At 35.9% G+C, this 15,727-nt stretch overlaps 1 long non-coding RNA gene across 1 annotated transcript in view; it reads left to right on the top strand.

Moving 5' to 3' along the window:
* The window catches only part of LOC132516194 (uncharacterized), a 29,164-nt gene extending 14,053 nt beyond the window's left edge, over positions 1–15,111 (top strand). Inside the window, exon 2 of the long non-coding RNA XR_009539279.1 lies at positions 14,266–15,111. This is a non-coding gene — a long non-coding RNA (uncharacterized LOC132516194). The remainder of the gene's footprint in view (positions 1–14,265) is intronic.
* The last annotated feature ends 616 nt before the right edge of the window (positions 15,112–15,727 follow it).

The following is a 15,727-nucleotide window of genomic DNA, read 5'->3' as shown; positions in this document are numbered from 1 at the left end:
TTGGAGTGATGAATGGATAAACAAAATATGATATATTCATAAAATGGAATATTTTCAGACATAAAAAGGAATGAAGTGCTGATACATGGTACAACATTGATGAACCTTGAAAACATTATGCTAAGTGAAAGGACCCAGACATAAAAGACTACGTATTGTATGATTCCATTCATATAAAATGTCCAGAATAGGCTATATACACAGAAAGTAGACTAATTCTTGTCAGGGGCTATTGGAGGGGGAAATAGGGAATGACTATCACAGGGTACAAAGTTCCTTTTAGGAGTGATAAAAATGTTCTTGAACTAAATAGTGGTGATTGCTACACAACTTGCAAATATGCCAAAATCACTGAATTGTTCACTTTATTAAAAGGGTGAATTTTATGATATATGAATTATATATAAAACCTTTTTAAAAAAGAGAAAGAGGGAGGCAAAACAAAAATCAAACAACAAAATACACCAAAACCCAGACATGTGTCTACTGCCCTTTACTTGATATAAAGATGATGATGAGTCCAAGTAGGACATGTTCTTTAGTTAGCTCCTTCTTGGAGTGCTAAGAAGAGGCCATTTCCTTATTTATTTCTCTCCATGAGAATGGGGAAATGTGTTTCTTTTTGTCACCTCACTATCCCCAGTTCCTACCATGGTGCCTAGCCCAGTAAATATGTGTTGAATGAAAAAGGAAAGTAGAATGAAGGAGAGAATTAAGAAATGCTATTTTGTAACCACCAGTGTAATAGTACTTAGTTAGAAACCATTGTATGAAAGTTGGCAGGGTAACAAGATATTTATGAAACCGAGCAGGACCCTGTGAGGCTCCTGGGCACGGAAGACCTTCCATGTCCCTTGTTTCTTATAGGGAATAGACTCCAGCCTTCATGACCTTCCTTGAGTTCCAAAGGGCATATTCGAACGGTTGCTAATCAGGGAAGGGAGGGGATGCAGAGACAAGGGAGGAGTAGTCAAGAAATAATGGTACAGACTTGGGGCAGGGTCCTGGTTCCACCTCAAGGGATACCTATAACAATATCCTTGAGCTCTTTACAGAACTAAAACCCCCAACAAATGGAAGATGCTAGCATTCTTCATTCCAGAGAAGACCATGTGAGGTCAGATTAAAGGAACCAGAGAAGCTCATCAGGAGGCTACCTGAGACCAGATTAAAGGAGTGCAGGCCCTGCACACACCCTAATCCTTATCAGCAACCCTACCCTTGAACCATTGCTATAAAACTCCTCATCAAATCCTCCTGGGTGTGGGACACACAGTTTTTCAGGGCAGGAGTCTGCTGTGTCACCCTTTGCCTAGCAAAGCAATAAAGCTATTCTTCTCTACTTCACCAAAAACTCTGTCTCCAGGGTTCGATTCGGCACCGGTGCACAGAGGCCGACATTTCAGCATCATTTACATGAACTCAGAGTATCACCCTTAAGATTACTTATTAATCCTAAAGGGGAAAACGTATTATTACAATGGAGAGACATTTTGGACATCACTTTAATCAAGTGATCAAACTTAGCATGAGTGTAATGGAATGAATTGACATTAAGTACCTCCTGATATGATACAGTGGGAAGAACACAATTTTACTCATGAAATTTCTTGCCAAGAATGTTTAGCCTGAGTCTAATTTTGAAAGCAATCAGACAAAAACAGATTGTGAGATATTCTGTGAGACAATTGGCTAGACCCTTTAAAAATATCAATGTTATCAAAGAAAAAAGCAGACAGGACTGTTACAGATTAAAAGTGATTAAAGAGATGACACATGCAGCAATAATGCATGGCCTTATCTTGGATCCTTGATTGAATAAAAGACAACTTTAAAGGACATTTTTGGACAACTAGGGAAATTTTAATGTGGACTGTATAATGGACAAGATTAACATATCAATGTTAAATTTCCTGGGTGAGATAATGGCATTGTGATTAGGAGAATATCTTTGTTAGAGGATACCAAAAGCTGGTTCTTTGAAAAGGTTAAAAATATTTATAAATCTTTTAGCTATGTTGATCAAGAAATAGCAAATACAAAAATTAATCATTACAGATTTTTAAAGGATAACAGAAAAATTATGAACAAATTTATCTCAATAAATTCAACAACCTGAAAGAAAAGGACACATTTCTTCTTGAAGAAAACAGATAAATAAATTAACAAAATTGAATCAAGAAGAAATAAAAATTTGATGAGTTGAATAGCCTTTTAGCTATTAAAGAAATTGAAATCTTAGTTTAAAACACTTATTCAGGGACTTCCCTGGTGGTCCAGTAGTTAAGAATCCATCTTGCAATGCAGGGGATGCTGGTTCGATCCCCAGTCAGGGATCTAAGATCCCACATGCTGTGGGGCAACTAAGCCCATGCGCCACACAACTAGAGAGCCCGTGTGCCGCAACTACAGAGCCCACACGCTCTGGAGCCTGCAGGCCACAACTAGAGAGAGAAGCCCGTGCACCACAACTAGAGAGAAGCCTATGCACCGCAACGAAAGATCCTGTGCGCTGCAACTAAGACTCAACAAAGCCAAAAGAAATTTTAAAAAAATTTGTGCAAAGGAAACTCCTGGCACAAATGACCTCACTGCTTTGACTTCATCAAGCTATTAAGGAAGAACCAAGGCTAACCTTACACAAACTCTTTCAGAAAATAGAGGAAGTAGAAATACTTTACAATTCATTTTATGATATCAGCATTACCCTGATACCAAAACTGGGTATCAGAAGAAAATAAAACTATAGAATATCTCTCATAAACATGGATAAAACACTTCTTAACAAAATATTAGCAGGTAGAATTCGGCAATATATAATATAGCTTGAGGAAGTAAAGTTTAGCCCAGAAATACAAGGTTGGTTTAACATTCAAAGGTCAATCAATTTAATTCACTATGTTAGCAGAATTCAGGAGAAAACATATAATCATCTCAATAGATGTAGAAAAAACATTTGAGGAACTCAATATCCATACATGATAAAAAGTAAAAAATAGTAATAAAATGGGGCTTCTTTAACCTCAACAGGTCATCTATGCAAAAATTACAACTAACCTCATATTTAATTATTAGTCTGAATACTTTCCCCCATCAGATCAACAACACAGCAAGGATGCGCTCTCTCACTGCTTGTATTCAATGTTGTATTTGTTATCCTAACAAGTGAAATAGTTAAGAAAAAGAAATAAAAGGCACAGACATTAGAAAAGAAGTTACTTACTAATAACACAAATTACTTACTGATAAACTTAACAAAATGTGTGCACAACCTATACATTTAAAACCACAAATATTGCCAATAAAATTTAGAAATAAATGGAGAGATATAATAGGCTCATGGATTGGAAAACTCAATACCACTAAGATGTTAATCTTCTCAAATTGATTAATGGATTCAACAGAATCATATTCAAATGCCTAGAGGATACTTTTTGTTAGAAATTGACAACCTGATTCTACAATTTGTATGAAAATGCAAAGTTCCTAGAAGAGTCAAAATAATTTTGAAGAGAAAAATAAAGTTGGAGGACTAACTACCTGATTTCAAGATGTACTATAAAACTTCACAAATATTTTACACAGCACAGGAAACCATATACAAAACAAAAAGATAACATACAGACTAGGAGAAAATATTTGCAAATGATGCAACCAACAAGGGCTTAATTTCCAAAATATTCAAACACCTCATACAACTCAATAAAAAAAAAACATACAATCCAATCAAAAAATGAGCAGAAGACTTAAATAGACATTTCTTCAAAGAAGGCATACAGATGGGCAATAGGCACATGAAAAGATGCTCAACATCACTAATTATTAGAGAAATACAAATCAAAACTACAATGAGGTACCACCTCACACTGGTCAGAATGACCATCATCAAAAAGTCTACAAATAACAAAGGCTGGAGAGGGTGTGGAGAAAAGGAAATCCTCATTTACTGTTGGTGAGAATGTAAATTGGTGCAGCCACTATGGAGAACAGTTGGAGGTTACCAAAAAAACTAAAAATAGGTACTTGGTTAAGTCTCCATGCTTCCATGGCAGGGATACGGGTTCGATCCCTCATTGGGGAACTAAGATCCCACATGCCACGTGGCATGGCCAAAACAAACAAAAAAAAAACAGAAACAACTAAAAATAAAGTTGCCATATGATCCAGCAATCCCACTCTTGGGCATATATCTGGACAAAACTATAATCTGAAAACATACATGCACCCCTATGTCCATAGCAGCACTATTTACAATAGCCAAGACATGGAAACAACCTAAATGTCCATCGACAGATGAATGGATAAAGAGGATGTGATATATATATAATGGAATATTATTCAACCATAAAAAAGAATGAAATAATGCCATTTGCAGCTACATAGATGGACCTAGAGATTATAATACTAAGGGAAGTAAGTCAGAAAGAGAAAAACAAATATCATATGATATCACTTATATGTGGAATCTAAAATATGACACAAATGAACATATCTATGAAACAGAAACAGACTCACAGACATAGAGAACAGATTTATGGTTGCCAAGGGGAAGGAGGGGGTTGGATTGAGAGCTTGGAAATAGCAGATGCAAACTATTATATATAGAATAGATAAAAAACAAAGTCCTATTGTATAGCAAAGGGAACTATATTCAACATCCTGTAATAAGCCATAATGGAAAAGAATATGAAAAGGAATATATGTATATATGTATAACTGAATCACTTTTCTGTACACCAAAAACTAACACAAAGTTGTAAATCAACTATACTTCAATTAAAAAACAACCATAATGGGAAATAATTTTTTTAAAAACTTCAGAAATAAAAGATATACAAATGGAAAAGGAAGAAGTAAAATTATCTCTGTCTGCAGATGATATATTATATGTAGATAACACTAAAAATTCTACACACACACACACTTTAGAGCTAATAAATCAGTTCAGCAGAGTAGCAAAGTTGCAGGATACAAAATTAACACACAAAAACCAGTTGCATTTTTATACACTATCAATGAACAATTCAAAAAGGAAATCAAAATAATAATTCCACTTACAATAGCATCAAAAAAGAATAAAATACTTAGGAATAAATTTAACTGGTCTTATACACTGAAAAGCAGAAAACACCACTGAAAGGAATTTAAAAAGAAAGGATTAAAGAAGGCATAAATAGATGGAAAGACACCCTATATTCATGGGTTGGAAGACTTAATATTGTTAAAATGACAATACTACCGAGAGTAATCTACCAATTCGATGCAATCTCTATCAAAATCCCAACTACATTTTTTTTTCAGAAATAGAAAAGCTCATTCTAAAATCCATATGGAATTTCAGGAGACTCCAAATAGCCCAAACAACCTTGAAAAATAAGAATGAAGCTGGAAGACTCACACTTCCTTATTTTAAAACTTACTACAAAGCTACTGTAATCAAAACAGTGTGGTACTGGCATGAGGATGGACATAAAAACCAATGGAATAGAATAAAGAGTGCCCCCACCAGCAAAAACACACACACACACAAAAAAGAGCCCAGAACTCTATTCTCACATATATGGTCAAATGATTTCAATAATGCTGCCAAGATCATTAAATGAAAGAATAGTTTTTTCAACAAATTTTACTAGGAAAACTGTATATCCACATGCAAAAGAATTAATTTGGAGCATTACCCTACACCACATACAAAAATTAACTCAAAATGAATCAAAGACCCAAATGTAAGAGCTAAAACCATAAAACTCCTAAAATAAAACATAGAGTGAAAGCTTCATGACATTGGTTTTGGCAGTGATTTATTTGATACAACATCAAAAGCACAGGCAATAAAAGGAAAAATAAATTGAACTTCATCAAAATTAAAAACTTTTGTGAACCAAAGGACTCTATCGAGAGAATGAAAACACAACCCACAGATGAGAAAATATTTCCAAATCATATATCCAGAATTAATTGATAAGGGATTAATATCCAGAATATATAAAGAACTCCTACAACTCAACAACAACAAAAAATCCAGTTTAAAAATGAGCATAAGGGACCTACCTGGTGGTCTAATGGTTAAGAATCTACCTTCCAGTGCAGGGGACGTGGGTTCAATCCCTGGTTGGGGAACTAAGATCCTATATGCTGCGGGACAACTTAGCCCACGCACTTTAGAGCCCACATGCCACAACTACTGAGCATGCATACTCTGGAGCCTGCGCACCACAACAAGAGAGCCCACACACCATAACAAAAGAGCCTACATGCTGCAACAAAGATCCCATGTGCTGCAAATAAGACCCGATGTAGCCAAATAAATAAATAAATAATTTAAAAAATAAAAAATAAAAACGGGCATAGGACTCAAATAGACATTTCTCCAAAGAAGAAATACAAATGGCCAATAAGCACATGAAATGATGCTCAACATCACTGATCATTAGGGAAATGCAAATCAAAACCATGATGAAATGTCACTTTGCACCCATTAGGATGGCTATTATTTTTTTTAAAAAAAGGAAAATGACAAGTGTTGGTGAGGACATGGACAAATTGGAACTTTCATGCATTGTTGGTGGGAATGTAAAATAGTGCAGGTGCTATGGAAAACAGTTTTCATGGTTCCTCAAAATGTTAAACAGAATTACCAGATGACCCAGCAATTCTACTACCAGGTATACACCCAAAAGAATTAAAAGCAGAGACTCAAACAGATACTTGTACCATGTTCACAGTAGCATTGTTTACAATAGCCAGAAGCCACAACCCTTGTCCATCAACAGTTAAATGGATAAGCAGAATGTGGTATATACATACAACAGAATATTATTCAGCCTTAAAAAGGAAAGAAATTCTAATACATGCTACAACAAGAATGAACCTCAGAAACAATATAAGTGAAGTCACCCAGGCACAAAATGATAAATATTGTGCGATTCCACTTATATGAGGTACTTAGCATAGGCAAATTCATAGAGACATAAAGTGGAATAGTGGTTACCAGGGACTGGAGGGAGAAGGGGATGGGGAATTATTGTTCAATATGTACAGAGTTACTGGAAATAGTGGTGATAGCTGCACAACATTGTGAATGTAACTTAATTCCACTAAATTGTACTTATAAAAATATTTAAATGGTAATTTTTGTTGTATATATTTTACAATAAAAGAACAATCAAAAAATTCACTAATCAAAAAATTGTGATCTTGGTGTAAGGACAGATACATAAATCAATGAATCAGAATCGAATCTGCAGAAATACTCCTACGCAATTATGGCCAAATGATTTTCAACATACCAAGATAATTCAAAAGAGTAAGTTTAATATTTTTAACAAATGATATTTAAATGGGAAAAGTTAATCTTGACCCTTATAGCATACACAAAAGCTCAAAATGGATTTTAGGGAAATATATGCAAATCATATATTTGATAATGGACTTGTATCCAGAATATATAAAGAATTTTTACAACTCAATAATAAAAAGACAAATGACCTAATTTAAAAATGGGCATAAGTATTTTAATAGATATTTCTCTAAAGAAGATATGCTAATGGTTAGTAAGCACATGAAAAGATGCTCAATATCATTAGCAAATCAAAGTCACAGGGAGATACCACTTCACATACAGTAGGATGCTACAATCTAAAAGACTATGGTAAGTGTTGACAAGGATGTGGAGAAATTGAAATCCTCGTTCACTGTTGGTAAGAATGTTAAATAGTAGAGCCACTTTAGAAAACAGTTTGGCAGTTCATCAAATTGTTAAACATAGAGTTACCATATGATCCAGAAACTCTGCTTGCAGTGTGTGTGTGTGTGTGTGTGTGTGTGTATAAGAAAAGTGAAAACGTATGTTCACAAAAATTATGTACACAAACATTCATAGTAGCATTATTCATAATAGCCGAAATAGTGGATACAACTCACATGTTCATTAACCAACGAGTGAATAAACAAAATATGGTATATCCTTACAATAAGCAGAAGTTTTAAATTTTGATGAAGCCCTTTTATTATTTTTTTCTGTCATGGTTTTCAGGGTCCTCTCTGCAAAAACTTTGCTTAATTCATGATCATGAAGACATTCTCTTTTTTCTTCTTCTAATAGATTTAGCTCTTATATTTAAATCTGTTATCCAATATATCAGTGGTTGACAGATGGGTATTGAAGTCTCCAGCTATAATTGTGGATTTGTCCTTTCAGTTCTATCAGTTTTTTCTTCACATGTTTTTCAGATCTGTTGTTTGGTGCATATGTATTTAGGATTACTGTGTCTTCTTGGCGGATTGATCATTATATAATGCATTTATCTGTCTCTGGTAATTGTCTTTGCTCTAAACTGTACTTTATCGATATTAATATAGCCATTGCTACTCTCTTTTAATTAATGTTTGTATGATGTCTCTTTCTCTATTCTTTTACTGTCAACCTGCCTAGATCATTATATTTGAAGTTTCTTTTAGACAGCAATATAGTTGGGTTATGTTTTTAAATTCACTCTGCCAAGCTCTGTCTACTAATTAGGTTTTTAAAAAAATATAAACCTAGTTATTTATTTTTGGCTGCATTGGGTCTTTGTTGCTGCATGCAGGCTTTCTCTAGTTGCAGTGAGCAGGGGCTACTCTTTGCTGCAGTGTGCGGGCTTCTCATTGCGGTAGCTTCTCTTATTGCAGAGCATGGGCTCTAGGCATGTGAGCTTCAGTAGTTGTGGCTCATGGGCTTAGTTGCTCCAAGGCATGTGGGATCTTCCTGGACCAGGGCTCGAACCCGTGTCCCCTGCATTGGCAGGCAGACCCTTAACCACTGCACAACCAGGGAAGTCCCTACTAACTGGTATTTAGGCCATTCACATTTAAGGTAATTGTTGATCTGTTAAGTTGCCATTTTATTTTTTACCTTCTGTTTGTTCTCTCTGTTTTTCATTTTTCTGTTTTTCTTTCCTGACTTCCTTTGTGTTATTTGAAATTTTTAGAATTCCATTTTGATTTATCTATAGTAGTTTTTTTTTGACAGATGTGAAAAGTTTTTATTTTCAGCATAGAACATTATTTGTGGATTCTATCAAGCAATCTCTATACTATACCCTACTAGGAGAGCAAGTCTCTTTTAGAGGATACATACCCTCATGCAGCACGCCTGGGAAAAAGCCAATCTTTGGTTCTCACTTCCCTTTCCTTTTCTCTCTTCCTCTTCCCCCTCATGCACTCGGAAGAGCCCCTTCCTTAAACCCTAACTCCTTTTGTAAGTAGTCTTTGAAACCAACGACTTCAAGCGTGTTTTGTCCTCTTTATAAAATTGTTAGCATTTGCTGGGACTTCTCTGTTTCTTCATAGAGAGTTCTCCAGTTTTTTCCCAGATGGCTCTTTTTATTAATTGTTTTGTGTTAGGGGCAAGTCAGTTCGCTGGGGATAGGAAAATGCTGAAAAACACAGCAAATAAGACGCAAGCTAAATAAGCTGCAATTGCTATCCAAAACCTTGGATCTTTCAGCAGTGCCTTATCAAAGCAGCTGAACACGGTATAACCAATGGACATTCCAGCAAATCCACCTGCAATGTGAGCTGCAAAAGACACCAGGGACCCATTTGCAGGGACAAAGAACCTTCTGTAGAGAGCAAATCCCATGTCCGACACAATTATAAGGACGATGATGAGTAGTCTGATAATTCCAAAGGCAGGAATCATTTCTTGAAAATTCACTAGAACATTCATAAAATAGCCTCCCATCAGAGCATAGACTCCTCCTGAGCACCCACAAGAGATCTGAGTGGGTCAAAGAGGCAAGAGATCCTCAGCGATGCTGATGGAGATGATGAACACAAGAGTGGGAGGCAGTTAGCTCTTTCCAGGTATGTTCTTTGCAACGGTTCAGGAAGCATCCATTTTGAGACAATCCTGTGGACCATTTTAGGCTTGAAGGGATCTTTACCTGCCCTGTCCTCTCTCATTTTCTGCTCTTCCAGCTTTTCTTTCATCTCTCTATCCCTATTCAGATTCACATCCTCCTCCATCTCCAAATTATGAGCAGCAGCCATTGTCCTGGGTCCACCCTCCACACTGCCTTAGAAGGAGCCCATGCAAGTAGAAGTCTGAAGCTTAAGCTTTATTAGTTTCACAAGTAATCCAGCCAAAACAATCCTGCTAGTGTTGGAGGGTCTCCTGCAGAAGCGGGGGTGCAGCTGTGTCTCACCGCGAGGACAAGGACACCGGCAGCAGAAGTTCTGGGAAGCACTCCCCGGTGTGAGCCCTCCCAGAATCCGCCACCAGCCCCACCAAAGAGCCCGGGCAGGCTCCAGTGCCGGATCGCCTCAGCTATCTGTAATAGTTTTGAGTGCGTCTCTTTGTACAGTATTTTTAGGGATTGCTCTAGGTATACCTCATACATATGAAACTTATCATGGTCTACTTGATGTCTTCTTATCAGTTGAGGGGAGTACCTTCCTTTGTGTTTCTTTACACTCCCCCTTTTTATAATATAATTGTTTAAAATATTTCCTCTACAGATATTTATAACCACATCGGTGTGACAATTTTTGTTTCAGCTGTCAAACATGTTTTAGAAACCTCAGAAAAGAAGGAAAATCTATTCTATTAAACCATATATTGCTTACTATATTGTTTCATCCTTTCTGATGCTCTGAGGTTGTTTCTTTTAGTTTCTTCCATTCTGTTTAGAGAATTTCCTTTAACCATTCTTTTAGTGTAGATCTGGTGATAGTAATTTTTTAGCTTTCCTTCATCTGAGAATGTCTTGATTTTCCCTTCATTTCTTAAGGCCATTTTTGCTGGATGTAGGATTCTGGATTCAGAGTTCTTATCTTTGGCATTTGAAAAGTGTTGTACTACTTCTTTCTGGCCTCCGTGGCTTTTCATGAGAAATCCATTGTCATTTGAATTGTTTTTCTCTGATAGGCAAGGTGTTGTTTCTCTCTTTCCTTGCTTTGAAGATTTTTAATGTCTTTAGTTTTCAAAATTTTAACTATGATGTGTTTTGGTTTGGATTTCTTTAGGTTTACTTTGATACTTGAATATGTAGGTTTATGTTATTTGCCACATTTGGTAAGTTTTAAGCAATTATTTCTTCAAGTATTTTTTCAGCCATGTCTTCTTTCTCTTTTCTTTCTGGGACTCTAATGACATAAATATTAGATCTTTTGTTATAGTCCCACATATTCCTGAGGCTCTGTTCATTTTTTTAAGTCTATTTTCTCTTTGTTGTTCAGACTGAGTAATTTCTATTGTTCTATCTTGCAGTTTACTGATTCTTTCCTCTGATCCCTCTCTTCTGCTGTTGAACACATCCATTGAGTTTTTTTTTTTAACATCTTTATTGGAGTACAATTGCTTTACAATGGTGTGTTACTTTCTGCTTTATAACAAAGTGAATCAGCTATACATATACATATATCCCCATATCCCCTCCATTTTGTGTCTCCCTCCCATCCTCCCTATCCCACCCCTCTAGGTGGTCACAAAGCACAGAGCTGATCTCCCTGTGCTATACGTCTGCTTCCCACTAGCTATCTGTTTTACATTGGGTAGTGTATGTATGTCAATACCACTCTCTTACTTCGTCCCAGCTTACTCTTCCCCCCTCCCCATGTCCTCAAGTCCATTCTCTATGTCTGTATCTTTATTCCTGCCCTTCCCCTAGGTTCTTCAGAACCATTTTTTTTGATTCCATATATATGTGTTAGCATATGGTATTTGTTTTTCTCTTTCTGACTTACTTCACTCTGTATGACAGGCTCTAGGTCCATCTACCTCACTACAAATAACTCAATTTTGTTTCTTTTTATGGCTGAGTAATATTCCATTGTATATATGTGCCACATGTTCTTTATCCATTCATCTGTTGATGGACGCTTAAGATGCTTTCATGTCCTGGCTATTGTAAATAGAACTGCAATGAACATTGTGGTACATGACTCTTTTTGAATTATGGTTTTCTCAGTAGTGGGATTGCTGGGTCATATGGTAGTTCTATTTTTAGTTTTCTAAGGAACCTCTATACTGTTCTCCATGGTGGCAGTTTAAGTCCTTTTGAGCATGCCATCCATTTAGTGCAAGGACTTTGATTAATGTCAATGATTTCAACATGGATTCTGAATGAAGGTTGATGTTAGAAATATTCAGATTCCGGTTAACTGTTGACTTGTTTGCGTAAATGCTTTGAAGGGCTAGCTGCTTATCTTCTAGTGTACCATTCCTGTCTCCTCCTTTATTCTCCATCTCAACATTGTTATTATTTCCATAATAACTTTTATCTAAAATTTAATTCTTTTTACTTGCTTATTTACAATCTTCTCTGGTAAACTGTAAGTTACATAGGGCAGAAACCATGTTTATTTTTCCACCATTGTATTGCTTGTGACTGGCATATAGCAGATGCTTAATAAACATTTGCTCATCCACTTATTTAACAAACATTAATTGAGGACCTATTATGTGCCAGGCCCTATTTTGAATTCTGAAAACAGAAAAAATAAACAAGGTTCTTTCTCTTATGAAATGAATAAATAATTGTGTTCCAAATATCGATCTATGGGATATTAATAGCCCTTACATGAAAAAAGCAGTTTATGGACAAATAAATTTAGGAAGCAGTTACTCAAAAGTTGAAGTAATTTTTTTATTGCAGGCTTTATCACTTACTTTAGTAAGCAAACATGAATTTGCAAAAGGGGATTGATATATATTCACTGTTTCTTAAGCTCTTCTATCACAGAGCTCCCTTTTCAATAAGCAGTCAAAGATAAAGATTTTAAAGTAAGCCATAATTTGTGGGGGGGGCATGGTTGTTGTTTTAAGTTTTTAAGTGGGGCAGGAAAATTTGACTAGAGGTGCAATTACCCTATCTAATCCACTCCTATTTATTATCCTTTAATCAACTGATTTAAAATGTATAACACAAAATGATCTTTATAATTTAAGAGCAAATCATGCCTCTTTTAGAAGATATAAAATTTAAATAGTCTTTCAGGTGATTCATGGAGTGGCATATAATTAATAACAAATTTTCAGTATAATAGTTTGCTCCTGAAAGAGGTACACACAACATTGAAACAATCCATGTTTAATTCAGGGCCATGCCAACAGAGCCTTAATCCACTTTACCAATTCACAGGATCACGTACTAAAAAACCAAGTACCTTCTCATTTACATCTCTTAAATGTTCTTTTTCTTCCAGGAGAAGTCCTAGTTCTACCTCTTAATCCCTGTGTCTTTGAAAAAAAATGTATCATCTCTGAACCTCAATTTCCTCAACTATAAAATGACATAATAATTGCTATTCTTACAGGAATAAATAAGATCAAATATATATACATTTCCTCTTATTACTGGGAGGTTACAGAGAAGAAGAGCCAGGGAAATAGACTAGAATTATGAATGTGGTAATGGATTCAAGTTGAAGACATCAGTAAGAATGCATGTTTGATTAATATAGATACGGATGGGTAAATATAGCTTGGATCATCTTGTGGCACCAGAAAGTAAGGAATTATTCAAAACACACACACACACACACACACACACACACACACACACACATTAGTGGGACATGTCAATAGGCCACAGGACCCAACTGAAAGAACTCCCAATGGCCAGAGCTGGAACAATTTGAGCATTGTTCAAATTAAAGCAGCATCTGATTATAACCAAAAGTATAATATAAATATTCATGAGTCCATATTGATACAAATAAATGACTGAATAAATTCATAAATGGGGGCGAACAGATAAATCTCCCATGCAGAAGAATTCCAAACAAATTATGTAGCTACTCCAACTTAAAGGAAGGGGAGATAAGTTCCCACTTCCTGAGTGTGGGCTGTACACAGAAAATTTCTTCCAAAGAGTACAATATGGAAAGCGGGGAAGAAAGAAGAGCCTTACAGTAGAGAAGCCTGACAAACACTCCCTCAGTCAGGGGAGCAAAGTCAACATCAACAGTCATAAGTCATGTTGGTGGTATGTAACCTTGATATGATATAATAAAAATGGCACTTTACATTTGTAATCTTCCTCCAAAAACCCTGTAACTCATACCATTACACACCTATGAGAGTGGCCAAAATCCAGAACTCAGACAACATCAAATTCTGGCAAGGATATGGATCAACAGGGACTCTCATTCATTGCTGGTGTGAATGCAAAATGGTACAACCACCTTGGAAGTTTGGCAGTTTCTTACAAAACTAATACACTCGTACTATGTGGGGTTTTTTTTCTTTCTTTTTGCTACTTTTGTTTTCTTTCTTTTTAGCTGCACCGCGGCGCATGTGGAATCTTAGTTTCCTGACCAGCGATCGAACCCACACCCCCTGCAGTGGAAGAGCAGAGTCTTAACCACTGGACCGCCAGGGAAGTCCTACTCTTACTATTTGATCCAGCAACTGTATTGCTTGGTATTTACCCCAAAAGTTGAAAACTTATATTCACACAAAAAGCTGAACACGGATGTTTACAGCACCTTTATTCATAAATGCCAAAACTTGAAAGCAACCAAGATATCCTTTACTAGGTGAATGGATAAATAAAGTGTGGTACACCCAGACAAGGGAATATTATTCACTGCTAAAAAGAAATGTGCTATCAAGCCACGAAAAGACATGGAGGAATCTTAAATACATGTTACTAAGTGAAAGAAGCTGATCTGAAAATGCTACATATTGTATGATTCCAACTGTGTGGCATGCTGGAAAAGCCAAAACTATGGAAACAGTAAAAAGATCAGTGGTTTCCGGGGGTTGGGTGTTTGGAGAGATGAATAGACAGAGCAGAGGATTGTTAGGGAAGTGAAAATACTCTGTATGACACTAAAATGATGGATGTATATTATTATATATTTGTCCAAACTCATAGAATGTGCAACATCAAGAGTTAACCATAAGGTAAACTATGGGTTTTGGGTGGTTGTGATGTGTTGGTGTAGGTTTATCAATTGCAACAAATGTACCACTCAAGTAAGGGATGTTGACAACGGGGGAGACTATGCATGTGTAAGGGGCAAGGAGTATGTGAGAAATCTCTGTCCCTCCCTCTCAGCTTTTCTGTGAATCTAAAACTGCTCTAAAGAAATAAAGATTTTTCTAAAAATTAACAAAATAAACCATAACTAATCTAATCATGTGAAAACCATTAGACAAATTCCAATAAGGGAACAACCTTACAATATACCTGACCAGTACTCCTCAACATTGTCAAGGCTTTCAAAGAAAGCAAAGAAAGTCTGAGAAAATGTCACAGCCAAGAGGAGCCTAAAGAGATAAGACAAGTAACTTGGGATCCTGGGTGGGATCCTGGAACAGAATAAGGATATTAGGTAAAAACTAAGAAAATATGAATAAACTGTGGACTTTAGTTAAAAATAATACAACTATTGGTTCATTAATTATAACAATGTACCATACTAATAACAAAAGATGTTTATAATAGGGGAAACTGTGTGGATAAGGGGGTAAATGGGAACTCTCTATTCTATCTGTTCAATTTTTCTGTAAATCTAAAACTGTTCTAAATGATAAAGTCTATTACTAAAACAGAAAAGGCCTCTCATGATGCTTGGTATGTGAAAGGTGTCCAGTAAGGGCTCTGTGTAATCACTGTTATCATCATTGTAATAATAATGTAGCTGATGCTTCCAGTTTGCACTAGTTTATGGTCACAAATACAATCTTATTTATGATAATCATCCTTGTTTTGATAGAAGCCGTTTAGAGCATAGA

Source organism: Lagenorhynchus albirostris, chromosome 2 (genome assembly GCF_949774975.1).
Source record: "Lagenorhynchus albirostris chromosome 2, mLagAlb1.1, whole genome shotgun sequence".
Lineage (NCBI taxonomy): Eukaryota > Metazoa > Chordata > Mammalia > Artiodactyla > Delphinidae > Lagenorhynchus > Lagenorhynchus albirostris.
This window is presented reverse-complemented; position numbering and strand designations above follow the sequence as displayed.